The sequence below is a fragment of the Melospiza melodia genome, chromosome 13 (assembly GCF_035770615.1).
Source record: "Melospiza melodia melodia isolate bMelMel2 chromosome 13, bMelMel2.pri, whole genome shotgun sequence".
Taxonomy (NCBI): domain Eukaryota; kingdom Metazoa; phylum Chordata; class Aves; order Passeriformes; family Passerellidae; genus Melospiza; species Melospiza melodia.
In genome coordinates this window covers 18,273,324-18,297,382 of record NC_086206.1, presented here as the reverse complement: position 1 = coordinate 18,297,382, position 24,059 = coordinate 18,273,324, and the positions used below count along the sequence as shown (strand labels likewise).

The following is a 24,059-nucleotide window of genomic DNA, read 5'->3' as shown; positions in this document are numbered from 1 at the left end:
TGTTAATTTTATAGCCAAGAACTCTTTGAATCTTGTGGATTCCCCCTTCCATTTTTTTCACTCACCTTGCAAAATGTTAATGTACATGTAGTCACACTCTTTTCATCTCAATGCATATTGCACAGGGAGGTCTGGAGGCCAAAAGACCCCCAAGTTTTTCTACAGTATTTGTCATGGTGAAACTGTGAGCCCCCAGAATAACTGCCTGAATATATTCAGAAAGCAGCTTCTCCCTGCTCCTGGGCTCTCAAAGGATATCTGCAACAACCCACTGGGAAATAGAGAGTTAAACTTTTGTTAAAACAAGGCATTCCCCCTCTCCACAAAGCTGATTCATGTGCTGAAAACCCAAAGCCAAGACACTGAGAATGGGAAGTAGAATTAGAGAAGTGCGTCAGTGGCTCTGGGTTCCCCTTTTCTCTTGCTGCTGAACTGCTGTAGCTTGCACGTTCCCAGGACACAAACTTGAGTAACAGCAAGGAAGCCATTCTCTAAATCCACTGAGCTGAAGAACTGCCATCATTTTTGGTGGAATTTCCCTAATCAGTTGGTTCAGTGAGAAGAAAAAAGGCTACTGTGGCCAGTGAGGAACAAGACACTCTGCAGCATTTCAATAAGTTAAGCCATTATGACTTGCTCAGCAGAAACGTCAAGAGGTTTTGTTTGCTTAAAAGGAAACAGTTAAAGTAGCTGTCGGAGTATTTGCAGTGACTCTTTCCCCAGACCCAGAGCTATTAATGACTGTAATTCTGACTGGAGTGTGATTTAGCAATAGTCACGTTGACCCCGCACAGCGTATCATGGGACCATGAGCTCCAACACGCTCAGCAAATATTAACCTGGTTACTCCCCAGGACACAACTTTTATTTCTGTTTTTCAGGTGAGGAAACCAAGACTGAAAGAGCATCAAAAGACAGAAAGAGAGAACAAGCTGTGGGAAATAGCAGTGCTCTTGCTGATGAGGCGTTTGTTCAGTAATAGAAATGTCATATTTTGATTGCAGGACAGCAATTTGCTTAAATCAGCCGTGGTATTTCAGTGGGACTCTCATTGTGCATGGCTTGTGCAAACCAATGCTAAAGGTCAGTGTACTTAACAGCTACATGAAGTTAACATTGTTTATTGAAAGCTACTGGCCTAATACAGTAAAAAAGCCACACAAATAAAGACACAAGGATTTGGTCAGGATGACCACAAGTACAGCAAAAGCCTGTTCAGGGTGAAAGAGAATGAATGCCCTCAATTCTTTAAATAATACAGCACCAATGAAAGTCTGCAGTTCTGGTCAGAGCCAGTTCCTCATGTGCTGTAAAACTCTTAGTGAGGAAAAAATGCATTCGTTTTCAGAAGGTTCCAGTCTCATTGTTTTTACTCCTCTGCTGCTGTTTGTAAAAGCCCAGAGAAAGAGAACAAAAATCTGGCTCAGTGAAATGGAGAAAACATCACACCTGATATCACATTCATCCCATGAGTTAAAGGAACTTTTCCCACCAGAATTACTGTTTTCATTCTCAGTGGAGGTCCTTCCTAACCAGGTAATTTCAGGTAAATCTTGCTTTCTTAGCCTCCCTCTGACATTGGAAGGTGCACTATTAATTTTTCCATAGCTGTAACTAGAGAGTTTCCAAGTCATTCCCCTGCAGAAATGGAAACCTACCAATACAACTCTTTAGGAAACTGCCTATAACAATGCTCATGAAATGAAAAAGACACTTGTGTGGTACCATATGGAAATTAACAACACATTCATCAGACAAGCTGAAAACCTGCTTTCTAAAATCCTCTGACCTTCAAAGACAGACACTACAAACAAGCAGCAACAAGAAAATAGTAAAACACACGTCTGACAAGTGAGGTGTTTTAGCAGCACAGGAGATAGAGATGCTGACTGATGCTGACCTGGTTTCCTGGCCTTTATTATCCATTTACATGTGACTGGGAAAACAGATTAATAATGACATGTAAGAGACAGACAGGGGACCAAAAACACCTTCACTCATAACTTAAGAAATATCCTTTCATTAGAAATTTCTTGGTGAATGAAACTGAAAAGAGAAAAAGCTGAATGAGGCACTACAGTTGAACATTAAACCTTATTTTCCAGTAGCACATAGTTAAATGCTTTATTCCATGTTTGTACAAGGATCTAAAGATATAAACCTGTCACCAAGTATTAGAAACATTATTTCTCAAAAAACCTTAATGATGTAGGGGGTGTCTAATTTCTTGAGCACTTCCATAAGGGAATATGCCTTTAAGAACAGCTCATCAGTTACTTCTCTCTTTAAATCTTTGTATGACTTGAACACAATTTGATTTGAAAAACCTTAAATTGCCAAAAGTGTCTGTAACAACTAGCTTGCTATTTTAAGAGAAAGTGGTATCAGGGTTAGAAATGTCTGTATTCAAAACATATTTTTTAAATATTCATTCAGTTCCTTTGTTTAACTTGAACTTCTGAAGTTCTTCTTCATCAGACAGAGACTTTGGATTTGGTTTTGGATAACAGTACATGGCTCCACTTCCCCACCAAAGATACACAGATAATACTGACTAATTAAAAAGCGTATAATGACAAACCACACCATGATTTATCAGCTTCACTGGGATCACAGTCCACAACAGGTAACTCAAGGAGTGGCAGAACTGAACCAGACAGTCATAATGAGTGCTAGGAAATGCCCCTTTGTGTGACCCCATACCAATAAACAATGTGCCATCTGACATGTAATATATACAAAGCTTCTAAAATACTCCAGAAATATTCTTCCTTGTAACTTACACTTCCCAGCAGAAAAACAAAGCCCTCTCCAATAATAACAACTTTTAGAAATCATGCTCCTCAGTACACATCACTTACACACCAAGTACAAGTCCTAAAGTCTTACAGTTTAATCCAAAGGCCACTGTGGCCAATCCAAACACCCCCCACTTTAATTAGGATTGCATCCAGCTCCTGCACTGCAGTTGTGTGTGGCTGCAGCTCAGCACCAGCTCCTAAGGATCCTGTGGGCATTTCCCACCACAGACAGCTCTGACATGATGAAATGAGTGTTTGCCAAATCACCTCCCAGTGCACATCTACCTGCCCTGACTGCTTTTTGGCTCCCACCCTGCCCACTGCAGAGCACTCCACTCCCAGCAGCATTTCAGGGTATGCAGTATTTTGCAGCATCAAGATCTACAAGCCCTGGCTGTTGATTTCCCAGGATCTTAAATTCATTTTTAATGTGCGTGACACCTACAGTTTCATTTCCACTTGGGACTGCCAGAAAGCAAAGTCTGAAATGAGCGACATCCTCAGCAAGCTGATTTTCTAAACACATACCCCAAATAAAAACAAACAAAATGCAAACACTACAATTCAAATAAACTAATAAAACTATTTTCTCATAATCTTAGGAGCCTTTTGTCTGCAGGACAAATTAATTGCCTTAATATTTTCAGTTTACATTTTTGTAATTCAAAACATGTTGCTTTTGTTTGGCAAGCTTTACACATGCAATTCAGCAAGCCATCAGTCACATCCAGGCTGGGGCTTCCTGGAGGGTGGCTGTTCCTGCTTGTATTACTTAAATTCCCTTCCACTGACCTGAACATCACACAAAATGATACTAAAGCCATTTTACAGATGTAAAATTATAAGGAGAACCAGCCAAAATTCACAAAGGTCTTTTTGTATCTACTCAGAGATATTCAAATGGTTGTAGCAGAGCTTTTTAAACACCCAAGCAAATATTTTATTTTTTATTTAAATATTTTTATTTTATGTACTCAATATGGGACCCTGGCCATATTAAGTACAGCTAAAATTGACTAATTTGAGAAAACTGCTGCTAGCACACATTGAAGACTTTCTGTTTGCACATCAGCAGTCACTGCTAAAGTCTCAACGGAGCAAATTCGATTTAACGTGCGTTCGTTTGACAGTTTAGAACAAAACCTCTACGGTTTCTCAAAATCAAATCAGACCAAAAAAAAGATAATAAAATTTCACTTCCAGTTTCTGTTTTGCACTCCAAACCCACAGCAGAGCTGCTGCTATGCTGCCAGTGACCCCAGCCCGTGGCAGTGGCTCTGCAGGCAGGGGAGGCTAACGCGGTATCGGTGTCACAGTTTACTATCACCACGATGACTACATGTGTAAGAAGCACATTCTTCCCATCACTGCACTTACTCCATAAGGAAACCAGAAAGGGCACCAGGCCAAAGTCTGGTAGTTAAGCAGACACACTATCAGGTTTCCCACATTCAAAAAATCTTGCTGCCAGGGAAGCATGAAAACTGCTTCCTCCAGGCTGGGCGGCTGACAGAAAATTAAGCAAAACCTGGGCAAGACCAATACTCTGCTGATCTGCATAGGGCTTTTAAGATTTTTATCTAACTGAAGACCAGCTTTCAAAACACAGGAGTTTCCTCTTATCACCCAACAGCTCTTTCATTTTCAGCTTCAGTTCTTTTATCATAGCTCCCTGACAGAGCTTTATCTCAAATCATCCCTTTGTGAAAGCCATAAGATCTCCTGAGCAGTTTTTATCTATCTGCAAACACACACATGAAGGCTGTGCCCACTGCAGCCTTTCTCCCAGCACCTTGGCTGAACTGTTTCCAGTGACAAGCTCTGAGTAGCACTGATAGAAAGAAAACCTCCCACAGCCTACAAATACCTCCTGCTCTGGCAAACTCACTCCCAGCTCCTCCAGGGCAGAGAACAGCTTCAGGTCCTTCCTGACACAACAAAGAAGGGAACCCAGTTTGTTATATCCAGTGATTTCTGATGTGGGGTATATGGTGGAGAGCTCAATGTTTAAGGGTGAGGGTGTTACAACAATTCAGCAGCAGAAGACCAGAGTGAGTCAGAAATTGGTTTTCTGAACCCATGCCAGCGAGCTCAGCAGGTCAGCCCTGATGGAAAGGTCACTCTATACAAAAACCAGGTGCAGCCCTTGTGCAAGGAGAGCTGGGAGACTCTGCCATGGAGCTCAGACCAGGTCCAGGCCTGGGGGATACAGCCCTGGCCAGAGCACAAGCAAGGGGAGCTCAGGGTGACTGCTCAGTCCTGGCCTGGTGTTCCACACAGAGAGCAAAACATCCCTGAACACCCACAAACACAACCTCTCACAGCAGGCATCAGTCATCTGTACACCAAAGCTCTGTTAAGCAATGAAAGAGTTACAAGACAAGGGCTGAAATCTTTATTTAATGGCATTTCTCTGCAAAAGAACTCATTTACTTGATGCCCCTGGTATTCACTGCTGCATAACAACTTGGTAATTGCATGTCCCACTGCTACCAGAGCGCATGAATGTGCTGGTAAACAACCAGCTCAAGTGAGAGAATTCAATATGAAAACTGAAGTTAATGTTATGCACATGGCTTCATGTTTTGGCTACTTCTGAAAGGTAAATTTTCTGCTCTCTGGCCCCAGGGCAGGATCCATTAGTTACCCATTTCATGTTTATATAGAATCCAGACAGAAAGACACACACTGGCTGAAAGACCAGAGGGAAACAAAACTGATTAATGAAAATAAAGTAATCCTACCAGCCTTGATAACAGGCAATATGCTACTCCCTAGTTTAAAAAGGAGCTTTCTTTTACTCTACAGAAAAGTACTCCCTGAGTGGGCAAATATGAACATACAACTGCAGTGGGGATCCCAAAAACCTGAACTGAGGCCAACACAGAGCACACTGAAAACTCCCACTGCCCTCTGTAAGGCAGCACTGCCTGAAATGCCTCCAGACTCAGGCATCCCACCTGCTTTGGTCACTGTCTGTGCCAAGGGTGATCAACTACACCAGAACACCCAGATCACACATTTCAAGGGCCCACTGCAAAGCCTGATAAGCCAAAGGAAAGCTTCATATCAATTTCGTGGAAGTTGGTCTAAAGAAGGGTTGGACAACAGATACAGTTTAATTAAACTTATCTGAACTTGGCCAGTCAAAAAAATTCAACCAGCAGGCCTCAAACCCACTGATATTCTGCAAAGAATTTGTGTCACATACCACTGAGTCTCCCTTGGTCCAGCAAATAAACTGTTGTTAAAAATAACACCACCTCGATAATACTTTTCTCCCCACCTAAGCTGCAGTGCCATCAGAATGCCCAATGACAAGAGGTGGGTTGCCCAACCAGTGACAGGGGTCCAGCTTCAATGGAGTGCTTCAAGACAAAGGAGACCAGTGCTGGCATAAGGAAAGACAAAAGACAGTCCTTTATCCCAAAACTTAGTCCTGATGCTGTTTTTGGGGCTACCAGGTTTGTCCTATCAATAATTTCTCCAAGACATCTAGGCAGAAGTATTTGCAGAAAAGCACCATGGAATATTTCGAAAAGCACCATGGAATATTTCCTTTGGTTGCTACCAAATAAATCCCGCTCCAGGCGTGGTTGTGCATCCTGACCCAACAACAGGAATCCCAGAGAAGAATCCCAGTGCTGGAGAACATCCCTGGTGTTTTAACAGGCACCAGGGCCCAAGGAAAGCAGTTGCTTCAGCTGCACGGATGTCACACAAGCCTCTGTTTAAATACTGCAAAGTGGTAATCTCCTGCTTTTGCTACTTTGAAACTGAGGAGGCAAAGGAAAATATTTGAATGCGCAGTCCTGAGGTCAGAGCTGAAGTTTGATTTGGGTTGGTTTGGATTAAGGAGAAATGTCCAAGAACAACTCACTGATTTACTTTATTTCAGGACTTGGCACACAGCTTGGACCAAGCTCAAAACCCAATGACACCGTGCCAGAAAATGCTACGGAAAGAGCAGAGATAGGAGACATCTGGACTGTGTTAGAAACTTAGAGCCATAAAGTCCTTTAAAAATATTCACTGCTCATGTTGGGACTACTCTTGTTTTTGTTTCAAACAATTCAAATGTTAAAACTGTGTTTCAAATTAAAAGGGAAAAAAAAACGCCAAACAACACCAACAAAAACCCAAAGCCTCCCCTCCCCCACGAAGAGCAAAATAAGCCAATTACAAAAGTAAAAACAAGATTATTTTAATGACCTCAGAAGAAAAATGAACACTCCTGCAGTGAAAGCAGTAATTCCCAATAGCAGTGCATCAATGCTCCTACAGTGAAAGTGATAATTTTCAATATTATTGCATCACTGCAAACTTCTCACGCAAGTAGGACAGCAAATGTGTCCTATAAAAACACAGCCTCTCTGATTATTTAATATTTCTGCTTTGACACTATTTTGGCCTATCCAAGGCACACTGAAAACAGTGGCATTACCCAAAAACCTTCTTGTGGTCTGGGTTCTGGGATGTAACTGGAAAAAATATTTTTCAATGGTCATTTAATTGTTTCCATCTTAATTCCACGTATTTGGCAGCAGTCATGCTGATCACTTCATAGTTCCTTAAATGCAATGTAATCAGTTGTGCACTCCCTTTCCAGGAAGGCCCTTACAAAAATGAATGGAAGGAGATGCATTTGGGAAAAGAAACAGCTATTGTCAATGTTTGGTAGTAGGAGAAATACAGCACAAATCATTCACAGAGCTTTATCAGAAAGCCAAGTGGTTTTATAAATGGATTTGTCTCAAAAATTCCAATTGATGCTGCCTAATTGATTAAGCCTTGAAATAAATCTCTGAGCGGGAGCAGACAGGGCACCCCAGCCCTTTGCCTGGTGGGCTGGAGGAGCACAGGAGTCCCCACACTGCAGCCCTGGCCCCAGGTAAATAATCAACTATTTTGCTTTTATTCAACACTTTCCTCACCTGCAGCTGTCCCCAAGTGGAGCTGCCTGACAGCAGTGCCAGTGAGGTGCTGGGGTCCACAGCACACGGTGTGCACTCTCTGCAGAGTCCCTTTTTCCCTTTTCCCTCTCTGAGAATGACTTTTGACAGACCAAGGTCTTTAACAACCCTGAGACCTTTGAAGATCTCACAAAACACGGGTCAGGCTGGCAGAAAAGGAATTTCTCTGCACAGAAATGGCATTTCCCAAAGCTTGCAGCATGTGAAGAATCCATTTTAGCTTAAAAAAATAATTCTCCTTAAAAGGCAAGGCAATTCTAGCCTAACCTGTCTTCCAATGCAAGTTCAAGCAGGACAGTTATGAGCAAATAACAAGCAAAACCAGAATACCAAGAGAACAGTGTGCACAGCTGAATTCAGGACTACGACCAAAGCTGAGGCTCGAGTATTACTCAAGCAGGTTTGAGTGGCAGGTCCTTAAATTATTCTCCAATAGTGAAAACTTCTGGTAAGGGTGGATTTCATCTAAAAACATAGTACCTACCACTTGTCAGGGATACACGTTAATTTTTATTTTTTTTTAATCAGCCAGCACTTCATTTATTCCATATTCTTGATTATTTTTACCAATTAATAGGCCATGGTATCCCATTCTTCCAAGTACATGCCTTGGCAGAGCAAGGACTATTCTGCATTCAGCACCGTGCATCATTTCCGGCAGCACAGCTCCAGGAATAGAAAACCAAGGGAAGCAAGACAGGCAGATAAACAAATCACTGGGATACCTGAAAACCCTGGAGATACTGTAGCTATTGCCATTTACACCCAAGCTCCTCTGAGGCATTCTGACAGTGCCAAATGCAGATGAAAGTAAAGAATTAATGGGCTTCTTGGAAGCGAAAAGAATTCACAGAATTGTGCTTGTAAGCAAAGCAAACAATCCAGAGACTAAATCCTGCAAAGGATATTTCTGCCCACACTGAAAACTGCCCCATTCAACACAACACACTCTGTTTGATGACTGCACCCCCTTTGTTCAGTGCTCAATGACACACCTCACTGAAGACTATCGCAAATTCTTTGGTATTTCATGGCTCTGATGTTGCTCCTATCATTTGTCATTTGCACCAACTTCTAAACTCCCACCAAACCCATGCCACAGCGTTTCACATGCAGGACAGGAGACAGAATTGGCAGCTCTCGTTCAAAACATTTTATTTCAAAAGACAAAGTACAGGAGCACAGAAAGAACAGGAGGACAGAAAGAACAGAAACAAATACCTGCTAAAGATTGTACTTTAGAGTAACATCTCTGCTACCAATTAACCCCAGCTGCGATGGTCATGCAACAACACCAAGGCAGAAAAGCCCTTCCAACCCAATGGAGTTGGGCCAAATACAAAATCATCTTCCCCCATCATCCAACAACAAACAAACCCTTTTTGCTGCAGATAATATTCCTCTCCTTCTTCCCCGTAATAACTCATAAAGCCAAATCAAGGAGGGCAGATGCAGGCCTAAGCTATAAAATCCAGATTTCATTTCCTATCGCTCCCCTCCCCCAGGAGCTCAGGGGTGTTTAGATTCTGGGCTGTGGTTTAAGTCCATCTGTGTTCCTCAAGTATAAACATCTTCATTGAAACCAGACTCATCCTGCACAGCCATTCATTTAGTGAGCTCATCTCTGAGAGACAGGGGCTGGCACATTTCTATGACAACCCAAAAAAAAAAAAAAAAAAATAAAACAAAAAACCCCCAAAACACCACCAGCTTGGCACAAATTAAACATCTTTTTAAAATCCTATTGTTCCTGAGGCTGCTTTCTTTTCCTCTAGCACCTATAGCTATCTTGGACATAATGCCCAGAACATCCACCCTCCCCTAAACTGGGCCTCCTTCCATAGGGAAACAGAAGCATTTTGTAAGATTTCCATGTGAGGAGGAATGCTCAAAGAATAAAAGAATCAAAGCAAAGGAAGTACTGTCCTATCAGTTCTCAACTGAGCTAGACATACATATACATTCTAAAGACACAGTTCAAAGAAGGACCTAAGGACCTAAAAGCCTGTAAAAATGTTTCCCCCCAAAAATCACCTCTTTAATAATGAGTCCAAGTAGCTTGTTTTGTTTAAATCTCCAGCTCTGGGTTAACTCTTGATAAGAAAAATTAGAAGTACCATTTTCTCTCCTAGAAGAACAAGCTTCACCATTTGAAAAATATGCTCTTTTCCCTTGCTGGACCTCAATATGGCTTTTTGCTTTAAGCCATCCTAGACATGGGCTTCAGCTCAAGCTGCTGATACACTTTCTTAAAGCAAAACTTATTTAGAAGTCCACACACTAAACTAACTCAGTGTCAGAAAAATAAAGCAGCACTTTCTCTGACACATGCTGCCATGCAGAATTCATATTGTCTTTATGGTTGTTATTGCATCCCCTCAAATCTCTCACTGGCAGCTTACACAATTCATTAATTGTAAGTAGTCAGGATTGTTTTTACTATTATGGCACAGATGCCAAATCACTCTCAGTGATTCCCAACAAGAGAGAAAGATGCTATGAGTAAAAACAATGGAATGGGCTCCCAAGATCTAGACATGCCAAGCCACAAATATAATGCCAAAAAAATAATTCCTTTTTTTTTTCTCTCCTTCACTCCACCTCAATTTTTTGAGATTCAGTCTCAGGCTGGACTTTGTTGAGATAGGGAACCTTCTGTGGCTTCTGCTAGGACCCCACCTGTTTGCAACTCCTAGAGCTATGTGATCACAGAAATAATAAATTACAGGAATAAAGAGACTGATTTTTCTTTTTTTGGGTCATAGAAACCTCAAGTGCAACTTTGTCTACTATGGTCAGTCCTTCCTCCTGGCATCCTTCAAGGTTTCCCAGTCACAGCTAGACTGTACTCATCAACTCAATGATTTTCATCTCTGCAGTGTTTTGACTTGATCTTTTACTCACAAGTCATCTTGTTTAATTTGGTTCAGACATTTTTCCACACACAATTCAGAGCAGAGATACACTGCCAGGCAAAGTACTGAAATGTTCCCAAAGGCACAGATGAATGAAAACTCAGTGATTAGTGGATATAAAAGGTACCTGGCACAGAAGAAGAGCACAGCTATCAGGTTATGGCTGTTCATGGCAGGTGTGAGCTCGAGTCATGCAATGAAACCTCTGTGAGCTCCTGGTGGCATTAGATGGTAGAGAGACAGAAAATGTCTAAGTCCAGCCCTAAGGTCTCACTGATACTACCAAAACCCTAGATAGCAGTGGCACATAAAGCCACAAAAATGGGCATTTCCTTTCACTGACCAGCTCTGCTTGGCCAACGATCAAATCAAAAGATGTAAGATACAGCCTTAAGATTTAAAAATTCAACAAAGATGCAGTACTCTTGATTTTGGCTAATTTCTAGTCAAAAGAAAAGTGCATCCTTTCTTTTCAACAAGCAGCTATGTAAGTGGCAAACTGTATTTTTCTGTGCAATGTTTGCCATGCCATAAAACCAATAAAAACTCAGTCTGAAGCACAGCCTAAGAGGTCACATGATAAATTATGGTAAATACGACAGGACCCACTCTGTGCTAGCTCTCACCTAAGCCTGCAGTGGGCAAAAGAGTCAGAAAAACAGGCACTTGGGCAAGACCAGAATCACAGTACAGCTGATTCTGTGTGATATCCATCACACACAGCAAGACTGATTTCCATAAGTGTAGCACATTCTCTTCTCCAGTTTAAATCTGCAGATGGTGGGCTGCAGTGTTTATGTTCTGCTGCCTACACATGGCATCAGATGTACCCACTGGGAACACATCACTGTCTGCAGGAGACGAGCACCCATCCATTCCAGAACAGACCACACAAAATCATTGTATTTCCAGGTCTCTGCAGGGCTATCCTATGATACACCCTCTCTCTATTAAATAGAAATATGTCCCCCTGCTGCTGTGGCCAATGCAATGGCTGCAGATGGTGATCGGCTACAAGCAGGAACCACCCATCCTCCTGCTGCACTGCACTGAAGAGCCCAGCAGCTCCCTCCTCATCTCCACTGCTCACATTTCTGGGCACTCAGAAATGAACATTTTTACACAGCTGACTTTGTCCCCACAGCTGATAGGTAATAGGGCAAGAGAAAATTCGAGCTACACAGCAACAGGGCAAATATGATGGGCAACACAAACAAACTCCTTCTACAAAGGTCAACATTTGCTGACAACCAGAGAGATCCTGGGTTTTTTCCTACACAGATGAGACTTTCAGTTCCCTGATGAGGAAATGAAGTGATGTGACATTGAGCAGCTCATGAATCTCTTCAATTAATGCATTCTGCACAACGGAGACTTCCAGGGAATTATCTGCAGCCACAGCAATGCCTCATTCCCATCGCTGTGTCCCTGGGAATGAGTCACTGCAATTCCCACATTCTTGCTGCAGGCAGAGAGCTCAGGACTATTCCCTGCCTTCCTCAGGCAAATGGCTGGACTCAAACGCTGAAACCACTTGCACAGAACTTTAATTAAGGTTACCAGATTTTCTGAAACTATGGGGGGATATTTACCACCAGCTCCCCTCTCCTCATGCTGATTAGGGCTCATGCTACAGGAGGTAACATTTCCACCCATCACCTTCAGGGAGCAACTGAATAATGTGCCAAACAGCCATGCAGAGCAGGGTAGAGAGGAAAAACAGAGTTCTGAGATAGGTGGAATGCCTTACTGCTCCCCATGATATGATGGGTCAGGAAAATCAGCTTCATCTGCAACTCTTCACTGGCTCTCCCAAGCCACCAAACTCTTTACAGCAATACCATGCCAATGTAAAAGATATTTTACCAATATTAAACTAGCTTGGAGAATACAGGGACACGACTGTGGCTGGTTTTACACATTTAGGAATACTGCAATTTTAATTAAAAATAAAAAAAAAATCCCCAGAAGAGACACAAAATCTGTGTTACAAGTGTTTTCAAAATTGAGAAAGCCTTTGCTGAATACAGCTAGTAGTCTGTGTTTCACGTGATTTGCAAACTAGAAACACTGGAATTTTAGGCCAGGAGGGTGTCATTGACTAATGGGGGTTCTCCCTTCCCTCTAGAGTGTAGGTTTATAGAAGAGTAAAATCATGTTCTCCAGGCAAGTTTATATGTAATAATTTATCTCTAGCCAGCTGCAGTCAGACATCTGCTTGTTTTTATTTCACTACAGAGAGATTCACACCCCCCCTTATCTCCAAAGGCAGCCAAGATTATATCCAATTGTAAAGAGAAACCTCCAGCAATTATCAAAACTAAAATTTAAGCAGTCAAGTAACACAGAGGCCACAGAGGCACCTAAGCCCCACCTAAGGCTGCAGAAGTCCTATTTAATGAACAGTCCACTGACTTTAAGGCAGAGATATCACCTTTGTATCCCGTGGTTTACACACAGATCTGCCCAAATACATTGAGGTATTTCTTTGTTTTGAGAATCCCTCACACATTCCACATGGGATCACACAGACAGTGCTCATGTGGTCAAATAAAGTTTGTGAACCCATGCCTTTACAGCTTTTCCATATTAATCTGCACTCTGGGCATATATCCAATTAAAGCCTCATGTATAGATCACTAGGTTACTAACTGGCTTGCATACTGGGGAGAAGGGAAATAAGCTCATGACTGCACAATTTAACAGTGCCTCTGCTTTCACTTTTACATGCACCAGTCTTTTTTAATCTATTCTTCCCATAAATAAAGAGTAATGACGCTTGCAGAAGAGCAGCTCGGGTCCCTGCATGCTGGAACACACAGTAGCTGATGCAGAATGCATTCACATTAATCCTAACTCCAGTGCAAAGCAGACAAGGTCTTTTCACAAACAGGCTACAAAAACAGGAAGCCAAGGGGGGAAACTTCACAGTGTTTGGAAACAGCAGAGCATTGTTTGCACACGTTTTTCTTACAATTCCAAAATAACAAAACGGGTAACGTGAAATCTGAGCACAGCAAGAGCCTTAGATCAGACACAAAGGTCTCAAGACAGAAGCACTCCGAAGATCTCCAGGTACAGACTGTACAGCAAGAAGATGCACAGGGTAAGTTTGTTCTCTTATTCCTGCTAAGAAAATCTAACAAGCAGAGACACAACCTCCCGAAGGGTTGACGTTAAACCCAGATAATGCCACACAGCACTGCATCTTTATCTCAATTAAAGAGGGCATGATAAATGAAGAGGCATTAGGAAACACACAAGCCACCAAACGTAAACATTCCCTCCATTTTTCAGCTGAGCTCACAAGGGAAGGTACAAAGGCTCAGGCCTCACACACTGTGGGCTGGCACTGCCCATGTGAAGAAGCTGCCCTGGGCACAACATCCCTTGGAGATGGGCCAAAAATGCTCCAGTCACAGGCACGCTGCAGCCACCAACCCAGAGAGACCCCTTTCCAGCTGGAGCACACACATCCATCCAACCCCTACCCTGAAGCTGCTTTAATTCTTTCCTTCCATCACATCCTTCCTTTCCCCCCCTCCTCCAAGCCCACTCAGGCTATGCTAGAGTACCATGAGCAATACACAGATAGTGCAGATAATTAGTGCTGCCTCAATCCCAACCCATCCCAGGTTTAAAACTGACCAACCCACACTCCAGCCCACAGGCACAGGGCATCAGGGACCTGCTCCTGGTTTTGGGTAAGCACCACCAAGGGCTGGGTGGTTTCCCATGGAGCAGCCTGATCCACAATCAACTCCCACAACAGATGATATGATTTCACCATATTTAAAGTAAATTAGTCAACACAAGTCACCAGGGACATTTGAAATCACTTACAATAAATCAGGAGATTAATGTCAAAGGAGGCAGAGACACCAAAAGAAGCATATACTGGTTTAGTCAAGAAGCCACTAGAAACATCTCCCAGTGTCAACAAATTTTTCACTATAAACATCACAGAAAGAAGACATTGCAGTCTTCAGGGCAAATGCTGGGCTGCAAAGGCAAAGTGGTTACCTGGAAGGGGTATGTCAATATTTAATACCAAAGTGCATGTCTGGTCCTGCACATTTCATTTAATTTCAAGCTTTTCCAGCCTTATTTCCTGTTTCATTCACAGCAATCACAAAAGATTAATTACCCAACCTTAGGAAATGTGTTTCCATTCAGACAAGACATGTTGACCGTGTCTCTGCTTTCACCTTCAGTAACAAAGTTGTGTGCCAACACAAGTTTTATGCTTGCTTCAATGTCCACATTATTTGATTGCAAAGCAGACAGGATTTTCAGTGCCAAGACTCCACTCCAACCTTTTGCTCCTCTGGGAGAGGAAGAGCCTGTTCCATGGCTCTGGATGTCAGGCTAATTTTTAGTTAAAAATTTAAAATCTTTCCTCAAAAGTCAGCATTGAAGAAAGAAAAGCAAAAACACCAAAACAAACAAGAAAGGAAAATACTTAGAGGAACTGAAAGAAACACAAGGAACAGAAATAAAAACTAAAATAATGCTGCATAATTTGCACTTGAATACTATCTTTCATCAATGCTCTTCCCTTCCATATAGGGGCTGCATTTTCATACCAAACATGATAGGGAATACTCCTTCAAGCCCTCATTACACAGCTGGGGTGGCTATTCCTTTAGTATGGAATATCTGAAGAATTATTTGTGTTCCTGCACTGAAAGAATAAGCTGAAGCTCCTTTTCAAATTCAATAATTGTGCTACTATAACCTATTTACTAAAGGCAGAAGTTTACAGCAATTGCATAGATTTTCTTCTGGTTTAAACGATGACTGAATGACATCTGTGACATGACGTTGTTTTCTCTTCCTCCAGACACCCAAATAAACCTCTCTGTTCCACGTTCCTGTGGATAAGGAACACAACTGCTCCATGGAAAATGATTAATCTTCCACAAGGAATCAACAGGTACCCAAACTACAGGCATGCATTTCACTGCTGAGCAGCAAGACAAGGACACAGACAGGCCTCATTCCACACAGTCCATGGAAGGAGATGCAAATCTCTGCTGAGAAAGTAAATGCTGTTCTTCAGGAACCACTGGGCCTTTCACAGTTTCGTTCCCCTCCTCCCACCCTTTTCTCAGAGCCAGGTTACTGAGCAAAGTGCTCAGATGACAGAACACCAGAGCCATCCCCAGAGCCTTTGGAGGCAGGCAGGCTCACGCTCCCATCAGTGACACCCAGAAACCTCTCGATGTGCAAGCACCCCTGGGAGCTGCCAGCAGCAAACACCACTCACATCCCCAGCCACAACAACTGCAGGGCCACCAGGAAAAAACAGCTGAAAACTGCATCATCTCACACAGATCCTCGATTTAAGGGTCCACATGAAGTTCTACTTTCAGTTTCCTACCTTCTTACAGCTCACGTTGTACCAGAGAGAAACAAGGTGTTTTAAGATGCCTCTGCAGTCATAATCTTCTCGAGGGATTCCTAAATTTATGAGCTCAACATCAAGAAGTCTGTATAGTAAATCCAAGGTTTGAGAAGGGAGAGAGAACTGTCAATCTTTCCACAAAGAGGAATCACAGCATCCTGCTTTTCTTTAACAATTTTGCAAGCTCATTCTCATCCTGAACATTTCAGTGCAGTCAAGGTTTCCCTGACTTACTCTTTATTTCCAAATTCAGTCTTAACAGCCTCTGAAGCAAGAGCAAAGTGGTAGGCTGTCAGAAGTGACTATTAGGAGAACACACAAAGCACACACGCTGCAGAAAGCAGAGACTTGAACTGATTGGCACCTGGCTCCCTGGCAGGTATTTTCTGTGCAGGAAGATTGAAGGGTAGCGAGAAGAGCGCGACGCTCTGGGCCACGCTCTGCTGTCACTCACTCTCCCACGCTTCCACTCATTTTTAATGACATTTACAACCATTAACAAAATTAATAGCCATCAAAATCAGGAGGGAAGATGCAGCCTAGCAGACAAAGCAAAGGAAAATCATTTCTGCTCCAGCTCCCACCAGTGATTTATCAGGAGTATTAGGGCAAGGCACTGCTGGTCCTTGGTGTCCAACTTTAGGGGCCTCCCGGGTGAACCACAGATCCATACACCAACTAAGAAACTGCAAAGAAAACATGAACTAACAGTGGCAAACATGTCAGACCTACATTTATTTCTTTGTTTTCCCCACATACAAAAACACTGACCATAAAGCACTTGGAGATGGTTGAAACCCAGAGATTACCAGAATGAAGATACACTGTCATCCAAAGACCATTTTCTCCCTGTTTCAAAGGCCAAAAATAATCCTCCTTCTTTTTTGTTCACAGGTCAAACACACATTCGTATTTATGGAAAAAACCAACACACCCTTAGTATTTTGATTAAAAAGTTAGAATCTGCTTGGCAAGTTTCAAAATCTCTCTTTTTTTAAAGCAGTCTCTACTGGTAATAATGCCCATTCCTAGAAATGGATAACAAAGTCATTCAGTTTTATTCCAGACAGCAAAACCAGACTGCTCACAATACTCACTAGTTTTATTATAGTAGCAAACAAGAAACTCTGGTGGTACAATAGAATCCCACTACAGCAGGAACCAGCCATGGTAAGAGGCACCTGCCAGTCCCAAACACTTATATTCAAATAGCCAAAACACTGGGAAGAAACAAAAACAAAAGTAATATCACAGCTTCACCATTGATAAATACCTGCTCAGTATTGTTTGAAATGTACTGCAGGGAACACACCATGGGGTATCTTTAGGAGATTTAAGGGGGAAAAAAAGGTGTTCTTTTAAAAACTGTAAGAACTGTCTCACTGCAAATGCAATTACCTAATGTTACTCAGTTGATGTTAATTGTCCATTCATAAATCAAAAATGAGGCCACTTTTTTGTTTTCACAATTCTTGCCTTACCTTTGGGTTTACATCATCAGAAATCTCATCCATAAAATATGCATGGACATTCACACTCTTCAAAAGATGTAGAACTTATTTCTAAGAAAAAAATACTATTTCTGATTCTGATCTGCTGATACAGTTTCTCTTTAGGTCTAAGAAAGACATTATGCAAAATATAAATGTAAAATAATTGTATTTGGGAATACAATGTTGTATTCTGAACAAAGCTCTCTGATTTAGCTTCATCTCAGCTTTCTTCTAAGGCAACACTTACTGTACCACATGTGGCATCTTTGAAAACAAAACCTTACAAAACCTAAATCCATTTCTGTGTGCTAATAAGGTCTGAGCTTTAAATTTTTCAAAAGGAGAAAAATATTTCATTTTATTTAGCCTTTCTTTAAGCACTAGAAATCCAAGAAAGAAAAGTTCTTCAGTGACAGTGCCAAGCATTTGACATTCCTATTCTTAATATCAAGAAATTAGTGATCTGGAGTTTAAGAATCATTAGATAATCATTTTTCAGTCATCTTTTCTGAAGTCCTGGTAATTACTCTTTTAATCAATGAAAGCAATGATTCCTTTAAAATTTTCCTTCCATTGAGAAAATCACGCAATCCTTCAGACACAGGAATAAAACTTTAGGGAAGCTGCAGCATATTTTGAATATTACAAGAACTCTTACCCCTGAAACAAGCTGATATTCTGAGCAGACATGGGAGAGCCTTGCTCCATTTTAAACCTCTCACTTTGCCACGGCCTCAGAAGTGAAAATGGCCACAGGTGCAAATATCCAGCAAGGTAACAGCAGAGGCAGCAGCACCATCTTCCTACCCCTTCCAGGAATTGGGAGCAGCTGCTCCTGCAGAGGATCCACCCTCCTGCAAACTCCAGCCACAACCACAGACCACAGCAGCACTTCAGCAAATTTTGAGTCCAAATGGGGAGAAAGAGAGCTACTTGCAGCAAGCAGCATTTTTTCCTTAATAAACTCTATTGTCTGAGGAAGGGAGACAGGACAGAGCTGGCACAGAGCAGCAGTGATGGCTGGAGGATTCTGCGTGAGGCTTTTTTTCCCCATAGATGAATGTCACAAACCCACTTTCCACCAGGACAGCGTGGGCATAAAATGGGTGACAGAGCAACAGCTTCTCCACCAGTTCTAACCAGGAATAAGAGGGAATTTTCCAGCAACCCTCTGGCTCATGGCAGAGCCATTCCAGCCACTGCAGGTCACTCAGCACCTTGAGATCTGCCAAGCAGAGGGAGAAAACGGGGCTCTGAGAGCTGGACAAGGCTGAGAGGAGAGTCAGCCATGCCCCCAGCCAGCAGCCAAGAGTGAGCTGCACCGTGATCCCTCCCTGAACCTTCCTGGCTCTCTGAACAGCACATCCTGCCATTCACAGCACAGGCAATGAATGGTAATCCCTCTCCTCAAATTACCCTCCTGATTTCAGCAGAGCGAGACCAAGAATGTACGTGACTGAGTGTACTTCCAGTTCAGATTTAAGTAATTGCAACTTGACGAGTTTCTTAAGCTCAGTTAGTAATGGCACACATCTAGCAGAAGCACTCAAATCCAGAAAAAACATATGCCTTTTTATTAAGTTTCTCAAAAAAGGAAAAATACTTAATGTTATTTAAAAGCTTACTAAAAACTCAGATTAAAGCAGAAGAACACAGCCTTCACCATACCCTCGTGGCCTGGACACCACAGTCTGTGCCTGACAGGTTACCTGCTTGTATTTCCCATTCTATCGGCCCTGTCCCATCAGTCATGGGACAGCCCAAGGGGCAAAGTCAACAAATCACTTTAAGTACTGGAAATGGCAGCACTGGTAACACCACAAATCCTGGAACACGAGTCCCCCTCTCCCAAAACCTAGAGAGTATTGTTAAAGCTCTTGATTTTTAAGCCTATGAAGTAAAGGCCTTTTAACTTAGCATCTGGTTCTGACTGCGTGTTTTCCTCCACAACCACAAGAGCTAAAACTTCATTCACCACTGACGTGATCAGTTATAATGTATGCTTTTCAATTGTCTTTTCCCTTTCCTGGTGTTGTCCCTGCATTCTTACATATTGTGCAAAACAGGAAAATTTTACGCAATGATTTAATAATACATTTTTTTTGGCACAGATTCCAGCCTGCCATGTTTCCCGCTCTCCTCTTCCTCAGCAGTCTGGCGGGCTGTGCACTGAAACACATCACCTGCCTGATCCAGTGAAAAGGCACACAACAAACCTGCAAAAGGTTCAAACAGAGAGAGTGCTCCCCAGCCAGCTCACAGAGATTTTTCTCAACCTGACCCTGCAAACTGTTAAGCATTTACCAAGGATGGATTGACAGGGTATGGCACAGATGGAGAAAGGAACGGCACAGGCCAGGGCTGACTCAGCCAGCGCTGCTGCCAATGACACTGCATCGGCAGACGGTGCAAAAAAAGTTATTTTATTGAGTGCACATACATGCACAAGCTCTCTGAATGGATTATACATGCTGAAGTATCAACCATCCTCCAACACCTGGCTGTTTGTGGAATCAAGCACTATGTTATCTGTGAACACACAGAACCAAACTGATGCAACTAGCACTGCTCAAAACACCAATAGACAAGCCACAATCTACCCATGCAAGCCACAATCTAATTACTTCTAAAGACTCCAAAAGGCTTGAACTATTTGAGGTAGGTCTCTTTTCTCATAAATCGTATATGAGGAGATGACTAAAACCCTATTAGGTTAGCCATACTTATTAACAGAGAAGGAAATTGTATCATGTTAAACTCATCTGTTACTTAGGAACTTCAAAAGTATCAACAAATTATATGCAATAAATTGAACAGTTCCCCAACAATCACTCTTTTCTACGTACTAAATCTAACAGCTTTTTCCTCCAAAAAGGCCCCTCAGTGCACACAGTTCTGTGAATGATTTTTGGGGAGACCTTCATCCTCTGTTCTCCCAGAGCAGCTAACAAAGCAAACCCAACCCAGCACACTGGAACATCGATGCAGATGGGACTCAGCCTTTTACCTCTGAAAAACCAAACATTCTTGTTGAGCTTCACAGAATCATGAAGTGGTTTGGGTTGGAAGGGACCTTTAGGAATCCTTTAAGGATTCCATGCCCTGCCACGGGCAGGGACACCTTCCACAAGTCCAGGTTGCTCCAAGCCCTGTCCAAGGGGGCCTTGCACACTGCCAGGGACCCAGGGGCAGCCCAGCCTCTCTGGGCAGCACATCCCTTCCTAGAAGGACTTCACCCCACCTTGGAGGATCCAGCAGACTCTTCCCATCACTACTATAACCACAGTTATGATGTTCCACTACAAAAAAATACATAAAGTATTATTCAGAGCTCCAGAAAGGCCCAGCCCTGTGAGGGATGTGAGCTCCTGCAGGCCCTGCTTTGCTGCAGGATCAGGTCCCAGTGAGGAGCAGAGGCAATTTAGAGCCTCTCCCATGGGGACTATTACCACCACCTAGTTACCAGCACCACATCTTTACTCCCCAGCCAAAAGGAAAAATGAGGCACAAGTATTTCTGAGTGTCCTTTTTATTTATGTTCCTGAACATGTAAAATTTACTGGCTGGCTGCTAACACTAATAGCCCTGAGAGCTCTCACTCTGTCAATGAATATAGCTTCTGTTTTCATATTTTATATATGCTCTGTGACACATAAACACATACCTTAACACTACTGACTTATAAATATGCTTTTTAACCACTGCAGGAACTATATATGCAAAGGTATGTTTGATAGGCATTAAACAACTTTAAAGAAATATCATTTTAGGTTTTCATATGTCGAACTGCTAACTAATACAGCAATAAAATAAGTTTGTCACAGCAAAGCAATATTCCATTAAATCACCAGGTCTTCAGAAAAATTTGGGGTTTGTTAATGCAGGCACATGCCTGCCTTCACTTGTGAAAGAGAATCTCAATTTCATCAGTACAGATAACATGGAGCAATTTGTTCTCAATTTGCAGAGAATTCTAAATTGTCATGGCTTTTATGCAAATTATGGCACTCAGTGCTCTTTCTGATGCACTTGAGCCAAATACCTGGGAGACAGCAGCAACCCAGAACAAGCAAATACATGTACACACAAAACCTATAGGTACCACTTCTCATGAAATGAAAGCCAGCACCTGTAACAGTAAACCATAAAAAATATTCAATATAAATGTTAATTTATCCTTCCATTATTATAACAAATTAAAAAATCTAAAATTTGTTATTTATACATATTATTTATACATGTAATGATGGCAGACACACCAATCTAGTTTGAAGTCACATATGCAGAGCCTCATCAATAGTGCAGGACTTGAAGACAGCACTTGGTTTACTGAATTGTTTATTATTATTATAAATTCATATTAATTCTACTTGCAATCTGGATAATACCACAATACTCCTTTTTCAGGAAAGCTTTAAAAAATTTTTCTTGTGAGATTGTTTTGAAACTTTTGAGCTCTGCATAATACTTCCCACTTGAGCTAATTGTTTTTAAAGGGAAATTTAATTTTTAAAAGTGTGTTTTTCTAACTAATGGGAATCTGTGCTAAAGCAAACAATGAGTCCAGCTTGATAGGAATTTTTGCTCTATCTTTACCAAAATAAGGAAGGAAAGACATGTAATAGCATGCTGAAACAAATGCAGTAGCAGAATTGTTGAATTTTAAAAAACAATTAGAAGACAATTTTCTACTCCACTTCTCCTCTTTGAAACAGATCATTCTGCCCTGCCTCATTTAATATTAACTGGGTATGTTCTTGTCTCCAGAAGAAAACACAAATGCAGTTCCCTAATCCACTTACATTCTTGTTTCAAATGCATTTACAATTAGCCAGCCTGTCAATAAACCATTGTCCTCACACATCATGTCTGTACAGCAAAATGTTTAAAAGAAACTCAAGTCTGTCCAGGATTGCCACCAGCTTTGAACAAAACATTTACATTACACCCAACCCACCTGCCAGGGCAACACCGAGAAATGTGAAATGGGCATGAAAAGACAAAGCTTCCACCTCCTTGAGGGATATTAATGAGTAACTTCAAGGTTTCAATAAAGCCTTATCTTCCCAGATGGGAATTAGAGAGGTCATCCCTAGGCAGAGACAATGAATCACTTATTTATTTCTTTCCTTGTCTGCTGCACATACATATGTATCACAAGTCCTGCCTGCAGCCCAGGACTTTAAAACTCACTGCCCTCAACATCTACAACCCACCTGTGCAAGGGAAAGAAAGAAAGGGACATGAAAGAGACAGAACAGTCACGACACCTATGTTTAAACTACTGAAAATCAAACTGCACATTTCTCCCGAAGAAAGGGTTACTCCTAACTCCACCCTGCCCCTCCCAAAAAAGAAAAAAAGTAAGAAATATTACATTTCACTTTGTTTCTGTATTTGTTTTTACTATCACAGCCCCTCAAGCTGTGCAAGGACAGGTCTCACTGGTGAAAAAAAAAATTAGTAAGGGTGCTACATTTGAGTTTGGTAGGTGTTTATTTTATAAACATTATTCCTCCCATGGGGGAGAAAGTCAAATTCATCCCCAGGCAAGCTGCTGTCTGACAAACAAAGTTTTTAAGTGTCAAAATTTCCTACTGGGACTTTAGCATTTACAGTAAAAAAACATAACAGAAAAAAAGCTACAGATCTGTATTCACTTTCTCCAAAAAACCTTTAACCAGAATGAAACCCTGGACATGATGCGAGTGAAACTGTAATGGTGACACTGTGCTATATTTAAGCAATTCTTTGAGAAATGAAAACATGGCACAAACAATGGAAACACACACAAATCAGATGAAGTCCTAACACCTACAGTTATGGGACTGCCCACAATTAATACCTTTCTGCATTTGTTAACTGGGTGTATATGCCAATTCAGAATACACTAATTTTATTCTTATTATTATTTTATTAACATTATTTTAATTGTAACAGTCACTTGTCATCATGTCAAAAAATGCACTTTATAGAGAACATCTTTTTTTTCCAGCCACTTTTGCTAAAGTAAGATGGCCTAACAGTTGCTCCATTGCATTCTTACATAGCACTTTTGCTACCAAAAACTATCTTGTCAGCACAAAAATTGTAGCTGCCTAAATAAACAACAAAACTGGTTATCTCTCAAAAAAAAGTAGGTTGAGTCTCATTATTCAGACTTATATATGTGGGCACATACCATGTCTACTCATGGAATAAACTATAGATGAATAATCCATACACAAACTAATGCTAACTTCTATATTGCAGCCCAGGGACTGACAAGTAAGAGCTTGTGGGGAGAAGAATTTAATTCTAATGTATGTCTCAAGTGACAATAAAAAGGACATAAAGTGCCTAGAATCAACAAATAACTTATCCTCTGTACTCAGGGACATAATTTGCCAGATCTGGATTTAGCTGTCATTACAACTTTTGCTTTCAAATGCAAAACAAAGTGATGTTATTTTCCTGTTCAATTTTATTCG

General features: G+C 41.6%; 1 protein-coding gene across 1 annotated transcript in view; it reads right to left on the bottom strand.

The window, feature by feature from the left end:
• Window positions 1–24,059, bottom strand: part of CMIP (c-Maf inducing protein) — a 130,688-nt gene that overhangs the window by 103,710 nt on the left and 2,919 nt on the right. The window lies entirely within an intron of this gene.